Source organism: Phlebotomus papatasi, chromosome 2 (genome assembly GCF_024763615.1).
Source record: "Phlebotomus papatasi isolate M1 chromosome 2, Ppap_2.1, whole genome shotgun sequence".
NCBI classification, from domain to species: Eukaryota; Metazoa; Arthropoda; class Insecta; order Diptera; family Psychodidae; genus Phlebotomus; species Phlebotomus papatasi.
This window is the reverse complement of record NC_077223.1, coordinates 26,987,017-27,003,514: the sequence shown is the minus strand read 5'-3', so window position 1 is coordinate 27,003,514 and position 16,498 is coordinate 26,987,017. Positions and strand designations below refer to the sequence as shown.

Below are 16,498 nucleotides of genomic sequence, written 5' to 3'. Positions count from 1 at the left end.
AAAATGGATTTTTCTGAAGTGTCTGCAAATGCTTCAAGAGTAAACCCCGGAAATATAATTTTTTGGAGAGATTTTCCTATTGTTTTAGATGGGAAAGGAGAAAAGACCAGGAATAAGAACAAATCCACCACTCAAGAGCAACTCAACAAGGTTTTGGAAGCCTTTCGTCGCGATTTCACTTACACTGTTTGTCTCCAATTAGAAACTTTTCCTTGTCTCCATTTGGATTAATATGTTTCCAATAGAAGCATTTTACGCTCACGTATTTTTCTTGTATTTAAGAAATTTTCAAAGTATATCTAAAGAATTTTCACTAAACAGTAACATTCTAGAAGAGTCAAGGAGCAAATTTATGTCATTCTCTTCAGGAAAAATATGAACTAAATGTGATGAATCTTCTGTCAAAGTTAAAGCATCTGAAAATGGTTTTGAATTTGGACATTTACCCTATGGTTTTATTAATTCTCTACAAATTTTCACTATTTCATATTCTGAGAGCTGCATGGCCTCACTTTTCAGGTAAACACACAATTTTATCCCACGTGAGGGCGCTGTTATCCCCCGTAAGTGGCGCTGAGACTGTTTTTGACTTTTAATTCTTAAAGCCGTCTACACACCAGAAGCACTCGAAAAAGAAAATGCTTTTTAAAGAAAATTTTCCCTATCACTGTAGGCAGAAACGTCGTTTTTTTTTAAAGGCAATTTTTAATGAAAATAGTTTCTAGTCTGTAGACACCATAAGATTTGACAGTTTTTGAATAGTTTTAAATAAATCTACCTTAATAAGTTATCTATAATAAAAAAGTATAGAATGAAATCATAGATAAGTCGCTTTTAAATTTGGTTAAAGAATTAATCATAACATTCCCTCACGATTTCTTTCAGCACCAATTCTCTAGTGACAGCTGCACGTTCCAATTAGTAAAGACATTAACAGACGTATGACAGCAAAAAGTCTCCAAAAAAACTTGTTAAACGTCAGTAGACTTTTCCGAGCAATAATTGTAAGATTTTTTTTTAATTGCATTTTCCTCATTTTCCTCTTCATCTCACAGTTGAACTGTACACAGTATACATGTAAACGGACCAAGTGCTTTGAACTCTAAATGTCGTGGTAATTGAATTAAGAAATGGTGGAAAATCGAGGACAAATGAAAAATTCTCGACGAGCTGCAGGAAGAATTGACCTTTTAGCTGCACTCCGGTGCTAAATTGCAGGTAGACATTTAGAGGCCTAATTAGATACTAATCATAGTTGGGACAACGGTATATAATGGCTGAAGAAATGACCATAAAATAAATAAAATAATATGAGGAAAACAAGTTTCTTAGTGCCAAGAAATTGCCATCGAAACACTCCAACTTCGCACTCTCTGTGTTTGGAGGCTCATGTGTGCATAAGGAGCTCACACTCAATGTTTATGCACATTTTCTGATGAATGGAACAAGTATAAACTAAAAAAAAAACCGCCGCACACATAAATTGAATTTCAAATGTGGTTCAATCTTGCATAATCATAATACAACAATTTAACCACATTTTATTTCGCACTAAAAATGTGTCTGCCTTTTTTTCTTGCTTCTCATGGTTCTCCATCTTTTTGGCGCGTATTCCATTGAGTAGCTGAGTGACTGCCAATTTACTGATTTACGTGATATTGTCAAAGAAATATTTCACATTAACGTGTGGTGATTTTCTATTGATTTCTCTATACCTTTTTTTAGCCTTCTCATTCTTACCACTATCATAAAATTATACATAGGAAAGTTTAGTGATAATTCTAGGAATGATTCATAGATTTTCTTCAGCAGTCTTTGTTAGTGCTGAATAACACGAAATGCGCCACAAAAAAAGATTAGTCAAATATTTGCAGTGTGAAAAATTGCGGTTTTCCATTTCGATAAAACAAAAAACTCAATAAGTGATAAGCCACTATGTGGTGTCATAAATTGAAGTAAAAATAATTTGTTTCAATTCTATGCTTTCCCATACAGTAGAGCCTCGCTATAGTCCATATTTGGTTCCAGATTTGACATTTGGGTCGCACTATAGTCCATGTCAATTTTTAAAATTATCAACGACATTTAGTATTGAAATTCCTCGACGGCTTCCACTTTCTTTGCAATAGTGGTACTTGTCCTCGCTCTCTTCATTATATATCACAATTATCACACTACTCAATAAAGTTTGCCAAAAATATTAAAATAAATATGAGAACATTGCATGTCACGTACTAAAAAACATAACCTAACTTAAAATCAGTGTTTTGAAATCAACGCTCGATAAATTGTGGACTATAAAGCGATGGCCTATAGCGGGGTTCTACTGTACTTTACTTACACATATTGACAATTTTTTCTAAAAAGTAAATAAGTCCATTTAGGTTTTGTAACTTTAATTTGAGATAAAGAAAATTTAAACTTAAATATTTCGTGTCAAAATTAAATATTTCCAAGCCCGAGTTAAAGATTAAATTACGATTCAGGGGAAAGTACTTCTCCTTCGAACGTTCATTCCTTCAAATAATTTAAATTTTCTTTTATTTTTCCTAAGCGACTTAGGAAAAATAGAGGCCACACAGTAGAGGCCACACTGGAGAAATTTATGTCCATATTGAATAGTTTCTCCTATACACAAACGTAAGGAGTTTATGGACATAAATTTCTCTAGTGTGTAGAGGCCATTACTCATTTCTATTAAATATTAGTTAGTTTACCATAAATTATTGATAGTGATAATTACGTGTAAGCTTCTTAAGAAAAGTAAAAGAAATCCACATCAATCGAAGGGAAAGTACTTTCCCCTGCATATCTATTAATTTCGCCTCAAAATTTTCCATGTTTAAACATTAAAGGATTAAAGAGTTCTTCTCTTCTCGGCTGACTTTGAAAAGAAACTTTTAAAAAAGTTTAACATTTCGATTTTAATTTCGTTATTGTTAAGCTTGTTACATTTTTGCTTAAAAGCCTCAATAAATTCAATAATTTAAAATTAAAGATCTTTATCAAAAAATACAAACCAACATTTAAAAGTAGATTTAACGTTTAAAGATTTATCTCAGAATTCAGGGGCATATAATAGTAAAGTTTAAATGTGAAATCTTATTCTACTGAAGTTTCATCTCTCCAATTTTATTTTATAGAAAGTATCAACTAACAGGAAATATTTAGTTTTTGACTTCCGTTGAATATACTCTAAGAAATCTTGTCCACAGTCAAACATGTTTTTTTTTTCAAAAAATCGTTTTTAAAAATCAGGTCACAACGACAGAATTTTTAAAGTTTTGAAATGAAAATTTTAGCAAATATATTTTAAATTATATATTTTCGTATGCTTAAGAACTTAAATAAAAATAAAAATTTATTGTATTTAAAAAAAACAGGGAAAATTAGTCAATCAAAAAAACTTAAAAGACTTTAATGGAATTTTAAAAAAAAATCATTTATACCAATACTTTTGTTATTGCTGAAATTTAAATAAAATTGCTTAATAAAATAAAATAAAATAAAATTGATTTGAATCTAAATGAAGTCTAAATATTCGTTTGGCTCTATTAAATTTTATTAAGTTTACGATTTGTTAATCTCTCAACTCATTATATGATTTTATTAAACATTTTGGTTTTCGAACTTGCATCTTAAAGGGATAGGTCAAAATTTAGAATACTGGTACAATATTTTTCCGAAGTTATAAGACGATTTCAATAAAACTAGGAGGAGATAAGCCTTTGAAAATCTCTGTCATTATTTTCGGACGGAACTTGAGCTTTAGCGTCGGTTGTATTTTTTCTCAAAACTATTTTTTGAAGTCAGTTTTCACGATTTCTTAAAAATGTTCGTACAAATATTATTACAACATCGCACACTTCTAAAAATTATGAACTAGGGCTTAAACAAAAATTAAAATGATGTAAAAAATACTAAAAATATTACATCAATTTTCGATTAATCAAGAAGGATGTCTGTATCGAAACGTTTTGTTTATGTTTTTGGTATTATGATTTTCTGAGGATTGGTAGATTCTTTTGTGTTTTGCAGTCGTTCCAGTCGTAAAGGAATGTGGAAAAAATATGAAGTTCTCGAAACAAAAGTGTGTACGAATCATGAAAACTTTCCTCTATCACATTTAATGTGGTCAGTTAAATACTGAATTTGATCAAAAAGTGTCAAAATGTCAAAAAGTGGGAATTAATAACGATGCTAGCTCTCATACTGTTCTCAAGTACTTCTGCTTAATAAACTTTTCTCTGTGTCGGTTCCTGTCACGAATATTTTGTGGATTCAGAACACGGCGAGAATTGGGGAAAACGGAGAAAACAGTTGATACGAAACAAAATAAAGAAAAGTCGATAATACACAACCACTTGAGAACAGTAAAGTGCTAAAAAAATATGTTCAATTATCATTAAAATAGCCTCATAATTCACTTTAGAAATTTAAAAGCAGGAAAGTTTCAAATGAAAATTAATAGAGGAAAACATATTTCCTTCCCATTCATCTTATATGACAAATTGTATAAATTAGAATAACTTAAGAAAATTAATAAACTTTTATTGCTGAAATTCAAAGAGAAATGTACAACCATCTTTGAACTTTTCATCGATTTGGATTTCAAATGGTAAGAGATTAGGCTTCCAGTTTTCGGTAACCCTCCTACAAGTCAACATTATTTCCAATTTGCTAAAAATTTCACGACAAATTTTAATGTACATCTAATTAAATGCATCATTACATTAAAGAAATTATGAATAGGGGAAAGGCTCATAATTTTGGACAGTTTCTAAATGTGGACACTTTGAGGGTAAAATTGGACACTAAAAATAAATTGATTAAAATTATAGATTTTTATTCTAATATTTGATGAATAATGAATTCTATCTAAATATTTGTTCTTTTTGGAAGATTTCAAAACTAAAGATGTTAAATTTTGAATGCAATTTGAGTTAAAACTGCTTTGTTAAAAATTCAGTGTGAGCAATTGCTTACGAGCAATATGACAGAACTTCGTGTTTACTTCAATTCAATTTATTTAGAATTGTTCATTCTTAAATAGCTGCGGTGAAGTACTAACAATGTTTATTCGCTTTTTTTCAGTGATATTATTGAATATTCATTGAATGTTGTGTTGATTCACATTAATGGTGATTTTTACATTTGACCTAAAGTGAGATTTACCTTGTGAATTACGTTTTTCGTGTGAAAAAGTGGGAAATTTTCTAAGAGATTCACCAATGAGGTGATAGTCCTTATTTTAGACAGGTGTTTTTCTCTCGAAATTTCGCGAAGTTTTAGCTTTTGTGATGACTAGGTTATATAAATGTCTGAAGAAACAAAAGAGCATCTTCTCTACGAAAGAAATGTAGCGAGAAAAGCCTTGAAAGGCTCCCGGAAAGGTCAGGGAATGAGCGAATCCGCGAGTATTTAGAATACAGAAGTCAACTCACTTTAATGAATGATATGGAAAGCTTCTGGGCTTCTTGTGATATTCTACGGTTCCCTTGCATAAACAGGAAGAGGACTTGGTAAGATATGTAGGTTTTCGAAATGGAACACAATGGGCATCCTATTGATGCGAATTAGCTGTCCAAATATACAACCAAGTTGTCCAAATTAATAACCAAGTTGTCCAAAATAAGAGTCAAATTCACCTCTGCATATCAATTCATTTTTAAACGTATTAAAACTAATTTTAGTAAAAAAAAGGACGATAAATAGCTTGCCAAGTTTCTAAACAACCCTTGTGAAAAAAAAATTAACAAAAAAATCAATTAGTATTGAAAATATCGCACTTCAAACTTCGAACATCGACGCTTATAAGCAGACTGTCCAAAATTATGAGCCTTTACCCTAATTATGATTTGATTTTTTTTTATCAATTTAAATTTAATTAAACATTTATGGAATTTTTCGATTTTACTAATGTTTCAGATTTAATAAGCTTTCGTTCAAAATGCAGATAGAGCTATTGCAGCTGGAAACGGATATCTACCGGTAATTCTATTTTTATGCTGGAAGTAATTAATTGTTTTACCAACCAATAATACTTTTATTAACAGAACTTAGTCTCAGTGTTATGTAGATGTAGACCAAGAAATTCCAGGGAAATTCATAAAACTAAACGGTTAGAATAACTATAAAATGATTGTGCAAAATGTGAAATAATGTCTGAAGTGTTTTAAATGTAGAAGAAAATTTATGAATAAATTCTCCTTAAAATACTCCATAACGAATTCAGCAGAAATATTGAAATCCTAAATGTTCAGAAAATTCTCGTAAAATTCTAGATGCTTTTGGTAAACTTTAGGAGGCTCTTCCATCTTTGGCACAAAAGTTTCCTGGTATACGATGCAGACTGCATAAAAATTTATATTCTTCTTTTAAAGCTAAATGGAAATTCTTCAACTTCGTTACCGAATCAACATATTTTCTGAGGGTATGCCGAAAGCGCATAAGAGTAAACATGTTGTAGAAAAAGTCCTCAACATAGGTTATACAGAATTCACTTTGCATTTGCTTTGCATATCAATAGGCTATGTATTGAAATTTTCTAAAGAACTTCAGCACTACGGAATTATAACTCAGAATACTTAATAATTTTCACCCAATTCTAGAAACTCTCTCATTTTTTGCTTGAATACACAATCAGTATGGTGAAATTCTAGTCATTAAATATCTCTGAAAAAGCATCAAATTTCTGTTAAAAAACCCGGATTTATCTTCAAATTTCATAATCTCGACTGTTTGTTTCTCAACGTTCATCAACAGCCCACATATGGGTTTGGAATTTGCATAAGAAAAACATCCCTTTTATTATCATAATATTCTTCAACGTCTTTCTTCCTTTGGCACTAATTTGATGTCGAGACTACAGAAAATTGAGGCAAAAAAAGCAGATAAAGAGATCCAGAAGCACAAGAGAATGAAGCAAAAGTGGGAGGAATTTGCAAATATTTGTCTGAAATCAGAAGAAATTCTGCCATCTCGATTCTTCAGCGCCCACAGAAGAGTAAATTATTAGTTTCTACTAATCAAAATCACACGATATGGAAGCTAAGAAAAAAAAACGATGGACAGAAAATCATCACCTGCACTCAAAAAAATTTGTGAGTGAATTCGCTTACATTTGGGATGCGCCAAAAGGACTTCCACTTGGTGTGGTAAATTTGTATACAAATCGTAAGCGTTTTTAGCAACATTCTGTAGATTCATTTGGCATCGTTTTGTTAATAAATTTGCTATCAAAATGCACATAAAAATATGAATTTATGGCTTACAATATGTTAGTGATTTTGTACTCAAAGTGTACACAAATTTAGCATTACTTTGAACCAATATTTATATACACTTAGGAAATAAAATTCAATTTTTCATTATAATCGTTTTATTCACTAAATTAAATTTAAATTTACAATTACCTTAGTAACAATAAATATTTGAACCTAAATAACAACAAAAAGTTCCATGGTTGCCTTTGCGTAGGCAATTTTGTCGTCTTTGTTGGGTTGAGGCCGCTAAAGAAGAAGATGGTTAGCAATTATTTAAATTGCCATCTTTCTTTCTCGTGAACTTGTTTTTCTCAAAAGCTCAGCACCGTTGATTAGAACAATTCTTTGAACTCCAAAGTACTTGTAAAGCTCCAAAAAAATAAATTTGTTCCTAAAAAGTAAAAAAAATAAGAATTACTAATGTTAAAGAATAAAGAAGAGGTCAATTTTGGTAAAGTACAATTAAATCTAACAAGTATTATCTGACTTGTAAAAGGAGATTTTTTTAAATTCCGTAACTGGTTCTTTCGATTTTTTGTCTAAATCATTTAAAAAGACTGAATTAGTTCAGCAATAAAATCAACTTAGTTAATATTAAATTCACAAACTTTGAGAGCAATAATATTATTTTAAGCATTCGCAAAAGAAAAAACAGGATCTCATTTTTACTCTGCATCATTTTGGAGGCCAATTGTTTTAATTAGTCTGTAATAAGGGCAATTGTTTAGCAAAAAAATGGTCAGCAAAAAAACAATTTTTAAATTTCAAATTATACAATTTTAGTTCATGTGATAAGTAAAATATTGGCCTCAATTATAAGACAAAAAAACAAAATACTTAGTTTCAGGATTTTGGTATTACAAAATCAAAAACTTATGGCTTGGGCACACCTTTTAAATCAGGGAAATTTCAAGAAGTCGAAATTCGAATCTCTTTCTTTCTTACACACTTTGCAAAAGTCTATCTCATTCTTATGTACTCTTCTTCTTCTTTTAAACATCACAACAAATTGAATTTAGCTTAATCGAATTTGGAGTGCGAAAAAAATGAAATAGATATATGGAAAACGCGTGAGAAAGACATGTGAATTTTGATTTCGTGAAATCTTTCTGATCTGAAAGGTGTGCCTTGGCCATTAGGAGCAATATGTCAAATCTATCAAATGTTAATGAAATGTCAAGATATAAACCATATGTCAAACTTCCTGTCTCCCTAAAATAATTCCAAACTTCTCAGAAATGTTTAGAATTATCAAGGTACTAACAGTTTTTTTTTTAAATTAAAAACTTGAACTTGGAAATATTTGACAGTGTGAAATTTTGAACTTGATCTTGGTCCCAAAATGAAAACCATTGTTGCGGAAATTGATAATAAAAAAGATGTCTTTGAATAAAAGAGATGACTTTGTAATTTTTGATCAATTTTAGGTTTATCACTGAGCATAATGTAATATTTTACCGATGAAAACTGTTTTTGACTTAAAGTTAAATATATTTTTGCAAAGATTTGGATATTTAACTGATCAAAAAATTTTAATACCTTCGCAATAAGAGTAGGCATCACATTTGGATTTTCCACGAGAATGTTTTCACTGGCAGCGGTTCCAGACGCATCTTCCTCGTGACATATGTTTGATATAATACGGAGTTTTGACTTCTTGAAATGCTGCCGGCAAGATTCTAACTCCCTCTGAATCTAAAATTTTTCGAATCCATCCTCTTCGGTTAGTTGACTGCGTACTGCAAATTATAAGAACAATAAATAAATAAAATCAAGAACAAAAAAAGCGAAAGTAAATTTAAACTTGATAATACAGAACTTAAAGAACTTAAAGAATTTAGGTGAGATTCTTAAAATTTTCTGTCCCCCGATCAGCACCATTTTTTGCTAAAATGTGTTTCACTACTACGAATATATGGGTGGCCAAAAGTAAATTATAAAATAAGAAAGATATTAACTTGCAGTTTTCGTCAAAAGTTATACATCGGTTGAAAATTGCAATTTATTGTATCAAATCAATCAATCTATTCAGCAAAATTATAGAGGGCATTCTGATATACATATCAGTAAAATGATCACATATCATTTTACTGCCAGTGCATTCAAATCCTTGATATTTTGGATTCGATACAAAATTTTAACTATTTTTCTTAAAATTACTGCATTACGTCCTTCCAACTTTAACTTTATATATAATATTTAGTCACATTCCAAGTTGACTCACGTTAAAAATCTCACCTGCAATAAGCTAATCTAGGTTTATCACTATTTTTTTTTTTCAGAGAAATAACTGCTTTGGAAAACAAAAATATTAATAACGGAGAAGATAGTAATAATTTTTTTTTATTTCTATCAAATTTGAGATGCCATTGTCTATAAAATACTCTTCCTCAATCCAATTTTGTTGTGAAAATTTCATTGAAAGTTTAGGAACTTCTAACGTGAAACATCATGCACCAAAAAGATTTTTTTCACTTATCTAAGTTGAATATTTTGCTTTTAAATTACTCACCACTATTTTCCAAGTCCTCGTAGCTTAATATGCCACTAAATTTTACATTTATAAAACACTTTTCACTGAGAAATTGCACTTGAATTACTTTTACTGCGCCATTTGCTTTTGCACTGGGGCACAGCCTTCTAGAATATTCCAGTAATGTGAGAAAAATTCTCTCGCACGCGAGAGCCCAAACTGTTTCTCTCTCTCACTTCACTCCTTTCCTGCTGTTTCTCGCGCAGCTTAGCTTTCAGCTCTCACTGAATTTCTCTCACTCTCCCGTTTAGCAGCAAAAAAGTAGCGATTTAGCTTACAAGATTTTCAGGCATTACCAAACGTGAGAATTTTTGTCACACCAAGTGGAAGCTTAAAAGCTAACACGTTCCTGGGCGTCACACTTTTTTTGCAGTGTGGGTGGAACAGAACGATGAAAATTGAATCAAATTCCCCTCATTATTACCGTAATAATGATAGCAAACGGGTTAAAAATGGGAAACCAAACGAGAAGGTCAAATAACGTATCACAAGCTCGGTTTCTCTTGATTTCTTCTCTTATTTTGACTCTTCTTTCTTCATACTTATCTCCTCTTTCTCAGTCACAGAAATTCTGGATGCCAGGTTTACCTAATGATTCATCGATTTAATTCGAAACCGCCAAAAATTTTAAGATAAAATCTATTGAAAAAAATACTTCGAAATTCAATGAAATACCTGTATCTAGAAAAACAGCAGAGAGTGAACTAACTTGTTAAAGTTAACCCATTGAGAACAGGTCGTAGTTGCTGGATGTTTTATCCGAATTAGAGAGAGTGCAGATTCCTTAAACTTTCCATAAATTAAATAAAATCCATAATTAATCAGCTTTGAATATCTAGAAGCCAAACGGTTTGAAATATTGCCTTCGGGCATTCAGAGACACCCCCATTCAGAAACATGTAATTCAAAAAAAAAAATAATATTAAAAATTTCAATTTATAAAATGTTCTAAATTAATTATTAGAATCAGAAAAGCAGAAAAAAATAATTAAAAAATGAGAATTCAATAATATCAAAAGGCAGCTTATTTCTTTTCTAAATTTTCAATTACGGTAATAGCACCACGGATCACAATAATAAAAAACATGATCAATATTTAATTGAAAATATAAGCCCCAAAACGCTTTTTATTATTTTTGTATTTGCTAATTAGTTTATTAATTATCCATTTAACTATATCTGTACATTTCATTTTTAAATATTTACAATAAAGTAATAAAAAAATAGGTGTTATTGCAAATTTGCCCCCTGTACTTCGGATCGTCATGAATTTAATCAAGTGTCTCACAGAAAATATGTTTTACAAACTAAATCTGAGTTAATGCAGTGCATTCTTATGAGAGTTAAATGGTAGAAAGGGTAGAAAGTATCTAATAATTTTCAAAAATTCATTTTATTTGGAGAAACGATACGGTATTAACCTGATAGTCCGAGGAGCACTGCCGATCGCTGGTCCTCTTCCCTGATTTTTTATAAAAGACTAATATTGATTTTATTCATGCTTCGCACAAATCATTTTTCTTTTCAATGTATTATAATGAATTTGGCTCATTATAATATTACATTTTAATAGCTAGCTCAATGCCTCAAATTTTCAAAAAAGAGATATGGGTGAAATTCATAAGAAACATAGAGAAAAAATTGAATTGTCCGAAGCTTAAGTCGTCAGAAGGTAGCGTGCTTTCACCTATGTTTTACTCGAATCCTTAAATTAGAAATAATGCAATTTAAAACTTAGGTTATAGCCCCAGAAAGTCGTCAAATTGAACAGAAGACGTCATATACTTAAGAATACTGATTTTTTCTTGATTATTTCTCGCTGAATTCTAAGACTTTATAAATTCCCTTGCCAAGAGAAGGAGTAAACCGAATGATAAAATTATCTTATCGGTTTTAAATCAATATTATCGTGTTTTATAAATAGACAATAAAATTATATTCACAAGTATTTTTAAACTAAAAGTATTTTTGTGTCCTGATTTAGAATGTCAGATATAAAAGTATTTTAAAATCACAGAAGATGCAAAAAAAGCAACTAAAAATTGATCAAAAATAATAATAAGTACTAAAGGGTGAAAAAGCCAAATGGGAAAAGGAGTCTTTCACTTTTTAAATAAAAAACACTCCATTAACCTTTATTAAGAAACTAAATATTGATAATTATTTAATATTGAAGCCAGGAATTTTCAAACTGAGCTTAATTTAGAATCGTGATTCTGAATTTCAGTTAGAGAAATAATATACAATGAACGTGTTTGTTAGAAATTCTACCAAAATGAGACAAATTTATTTAAGAAGTGGAACGGAAAAACAAATGACCAACATTTAAATTAATTAAAATTCTGTTATTTAGAAAAAAAACTAATAGTGTTGTTTTGATATTAATAAGCCTTAATCAGCGTCCATTTAAGGTTTTATAAAAATATATAGTTCATACATTGTCAACACTGTGTCGATCAGATATTGACGATGTGTCCTATCCTAAGTATTTTTAAGATAACTTCTGCTTTGAATTGAAGGTAAAAGAGAAATAGAAGTCATCTACTAGTAATCTTAATTCAATTTATTCAAGCCAATAAAAACAATTAGCTTTTATTTCGAAAAATTCATTAGATCGGTAGTGATTTCGTCTTCAGTATGTATCAAAAGTATCAAAAGTGGAAAGCAAGCTTGTTTTAATATCTTATGCCCTAAACACACTTACGGCGTAAGCTATGAGATGACTTAATTGGAAACTGATTTGAATGTGTCTTTTGTTTCTCCCCATACATATACCCCCTTATCCAAGATCTTATGTCTTAGACACACTTACGACTTACGACTTAAGACGAGAGACGACTTTTAGTGGAAAATGATGGAAATGTAGTTGCACTTATTTCTAATATAATTACGCTAAACCGTCTTTCGACTAATCCTCAGGTTTGTCAAGGCCCTTATGCCGGAAATAGACACAGGCTGATCCTGGAGAATACCCAGCTCGAAAAATTTGGCGGTAAAGGATCAGCCCAAACTATCATACACTGAGGAATTAGGATCAAGGATTAGCGTTTTCAGTGTAAATTTCTATTAAATCTCCACACCTTGATTGCTAAAAGACTTCTTAAGTGCAATATAAATTGATTTTTCGTACAGAAAGATGCACTCTGACCTTCCCATTACTCCAATCTTAATGCATTTTAAGATTTTGCGACATTGCGCAACATTACTCTACATGTTTTTTCACCCAATTAATATTTCGAAAAGCACCCAAAAACACCCAAAGTGAAGCTTTTTATTTTCAGCACTGGCGCTGATGTCGCCTAATCCCCTTAATTTCACTAGACCTCACGAACTTAGAAGATCAACCTGATCCTCCGAATTTTAGGCTGATCCCTGAGTGTATCGACACCAATCCTTATTTTTCGGGCTGATCCCTAAGTCGATCCCTGTGTCTATTTTGGGCTTTAGGCACGGGACTGTAGTTTAATCATAATTTTGATTATAATTACGTTAAGCCGTCTTTCAGCTTAGTCGTAACTATGTTCAGCACATTAGAATCATACAATTAAATCATCTGTGGCAAATTCAAATCCAATACAACACATCTCAATTTAAAATGAAGACTTCGTGCTCATTTCAATCTAAATTGTATTTCGAAATCACTCAATGAACTTGAACTCGAAAAGATCTTAATTAAACCTAATCTAAGTGATTTGGAGAAAATTAAAGGTCAGCTGACGCTGTAGCATCACCTCAATTGCCAACAATTGTTCCAAAATCTCTGACCGATTTTGCTGCTTTCCGAAATATCGAGTTAATTTGTCAATCACACGCATTTTGAAGCTTTCAATTGAGGAGTGCTTGAACCCACTTCAACACCATGCTCACGGAATAATTCAAGGTTCTCCTCCAGGGGCCATCCAATTTTCTGCATTCAATCTACATTAATTGAACGAAATCAACCGAATAATTAATTGGATTGTGTGAAAGAAATGCGTCTTATTGAAACCATGTGGAAAACTCCCAGTGAAAAAAAAATCATTAAATATTCCAATGAAATGCATTAATTTATTATTACTTCTCGAAGGATCAAATAAAATCTGCCCAAAGTACAGAGGTAATAAAAAAATCAATATTTCATAAATCTTTCAGTGGGAAAGTCAATTTCTTTTTTAAATCTTTCACTTTTCATGATAGTGAAGGAGAGTTTTTTTTCCGAAAAAAGGTTTGGGATATTTCAGCCTTAACGCATAACTTTTTGGGTATTTTATGGAGTATAAAAAACAGAAAGTTATTTGGGGTTTTTTTTTTCATTACAAGAAAATACCCATAGTGATTGCGGAGGAAAAACTGGGTGGGTGTCCTTTTCATTTGAGTCGATCGATAAAATTGCCGCCATTGCATTAGTTCATCACACACACAATCATCCAACAATACCACCCTCAAGAAAATATGCAAAAGCATGTCTTATGGCTTTAGCACATGAATCAGAACAACTGTGAATTGACGCTAATTGAATGGGTAAATTTATTTAAAATAAAAAAAAATGAAAGAAATCGGTGAATTTTGCTGTATCTAAGAAACCGCCTCTTCTCACTCTGTATTCATCTCTTGAAAAAGAACACTCAGAGCAAACAGGAAAAAATGTCTACAGTACCTAGCAAAAAAGGTAGTCCATTATGTCATCATTGACCGTTGTGTAGACGCCAAATCGATGAAATGCTGTGTCTCTCGAATTAATTATCCAAAAAGAAGGGAGATTTTACAAACGACACACTTTTAGGCTCTTGTTTCAAGCACAGAAATTTGAGAGTTTTCTTCTCTATTTCACTCACTTAAACCATACACCTTCCACAAATTCACTAAAAGTTGCTATTTCGGGTGTATCCGTCCGAAAAGATCCTTTGATGAATTTTCACTTCACTGAAAATCCTCGATTTTTCACATAAAATTCGGTAAATTTGTGAAAAATCCGTTATTAAATCTGTTTTGTAAAAATAAAAAATGTAGCACAATCAGTTTCTTCGTTTTACGACTCAAAGAATAATCTCCTTCCAGTTATCCTTAAAATTACTGTCACTTTGACATATGGATTTGACGTTTCACATGACAGCAGGACTATTGTCCTGCAAACTAAAACAGTTCGTTCGTGTTATCTCTCCTCACTGTGCGAAGAGGAACTTTTTACTCAAAAAGCTCTTCCGAATTTTCCGTTCAGAACTCGGAAGAACGGACAGAATTGCAATTTATCCCAGGAATGGTAGATAAAACTAGTAAAAAGACACTATTAGTGAAAAATATAATATCTCCACGTCGACGAAACAAACTCACTCATTGCACTTTCGACTCAAACTGATTCGACTCTCTTTGCTGGTTTCATATTACGGTGTCATGATGCCAGTTTTTGTTCATACTATTGTCCTACTCTTACCAACATGTAGTGTACTACGATAGAGAGATTGGCAATTGAGCAGTGGCGTCCGTCACGCAAACGCACTCCACATAGTACAAAAATGAGGGAGATAGCACATGAGAACAGGTAGTATTTACAAGAATCACCTACGTGGGTGAAAGAGACACTATATTCCTCTCAATCGAGATGAATCTCTTCCATGGCAAAAATACTCACCATCTCTGACTCTGTACCTAGTCCAAATGACACGAATTGTAGGTCAGAAAACAAAGAATGGTACATGAGACATCTCTTCGTCTCACTCTCAGAAAAATTGAAATTGAAACCGAATTTATTGAGACAGTGCGCGAAATTGCTCAAAATTCTCATGAGAAGAAATTCTACCACCATCTACCTCTATCCTTACAATTTTCTTCCATCTAACGACACCTTTACCCGTCAGCTCAATTTTCTTCTTGCTATATGATGCTCAAACAGCATTCTTTATAAAGATTCATTTTTCCTCTTCATATCAATTTAAAGAAAATATAACGAAATATAAGAAGGAGGGTTACAAAGTTTTTCGAATGTTCGACTAGGGGGGGAATTCTGTAGCAGTATGACAATGTCATATACAAATTTAAACATTTTTATTTGGTAAATTCGGGAAAACTATTCGGAAATGCAATTCATATTAATCACTGAAAGATTCAATGGCCATCTGATGATCGCTGCTCCAAAATTTCACTACGAAAATTTGTCCCATGACCTCAGGCTGTTATAGAATCCCCCTACAGATGACTTTTAGATACTAAATTTCTCGAATACTTTTACATAAATTAGCGTTTATCGGTTCACAATGAATTTGCACTGATTTATAATTGACTCAAAAGATCGCATAAGATAGATAGATCTTGTTAGAAATTCCAAGACCTTTGAATCAAGCCCAAACATAACCCCATTAAATGAGAAATATGATCTCTAGAGCTTTTTTAACATTTGATCTTGAAAAAATATTTGCCCTTGATGAAACATACCCAAAATTGAAAAAAATTGAACGACATTGTTAAAAAATCAAAATGTAACAGAAAAGAAAGAGATGGGAAGAGTGAAAAGGGGACATATGAAGGGGTCCCCTGAAGTTCCCAAGTCCCTATCTCTAACCGTTTGGCTTCCATAAATGGCGGCCAAACAAATAGGCGAACATACGGACAAAGCGGACAAGCAGCGTGACATCATTTAACAAAAACAAACTGAAACGTGAATATACTGAGAAAAGTGGCCCCGGGCGTTGGAAGGTGAAAATTTTCGGGGATGAAAAAATTCTAG

At 31.7% G+C, this 16,498-nt stretch overlaps 1 protein-coding gene across 3 annotated transcripts in view; it reads right to left on the bottom strand.

Annotated features, from left to right (window-relative positions):
- Positions 1-15,157, bottom strand: part of LOC129803296 (SH3 and multiple ankyrin repeat domains protein 3) — a 90,163-nt gene extending 75,006 nt beyond the window's left edge. For 2 of the 3 annotated variants that reach the window (XR_008751850.1, XR_008751849.1), the window contains exon 1: positions 14,435-15,149. The gene's annotated coding sequence lies outside the window, so the exon portion shown is untranslated. Of the gene's footprint in view, positions 1-14,434 lie in introns of all 3 variants that reach the window. The other variant, XM_055849746.1, reaches the window with a different exon arrangement.
- Between the last annotated feature and the right edge of the window lie 1,341 nt (positions 15,158-16,498).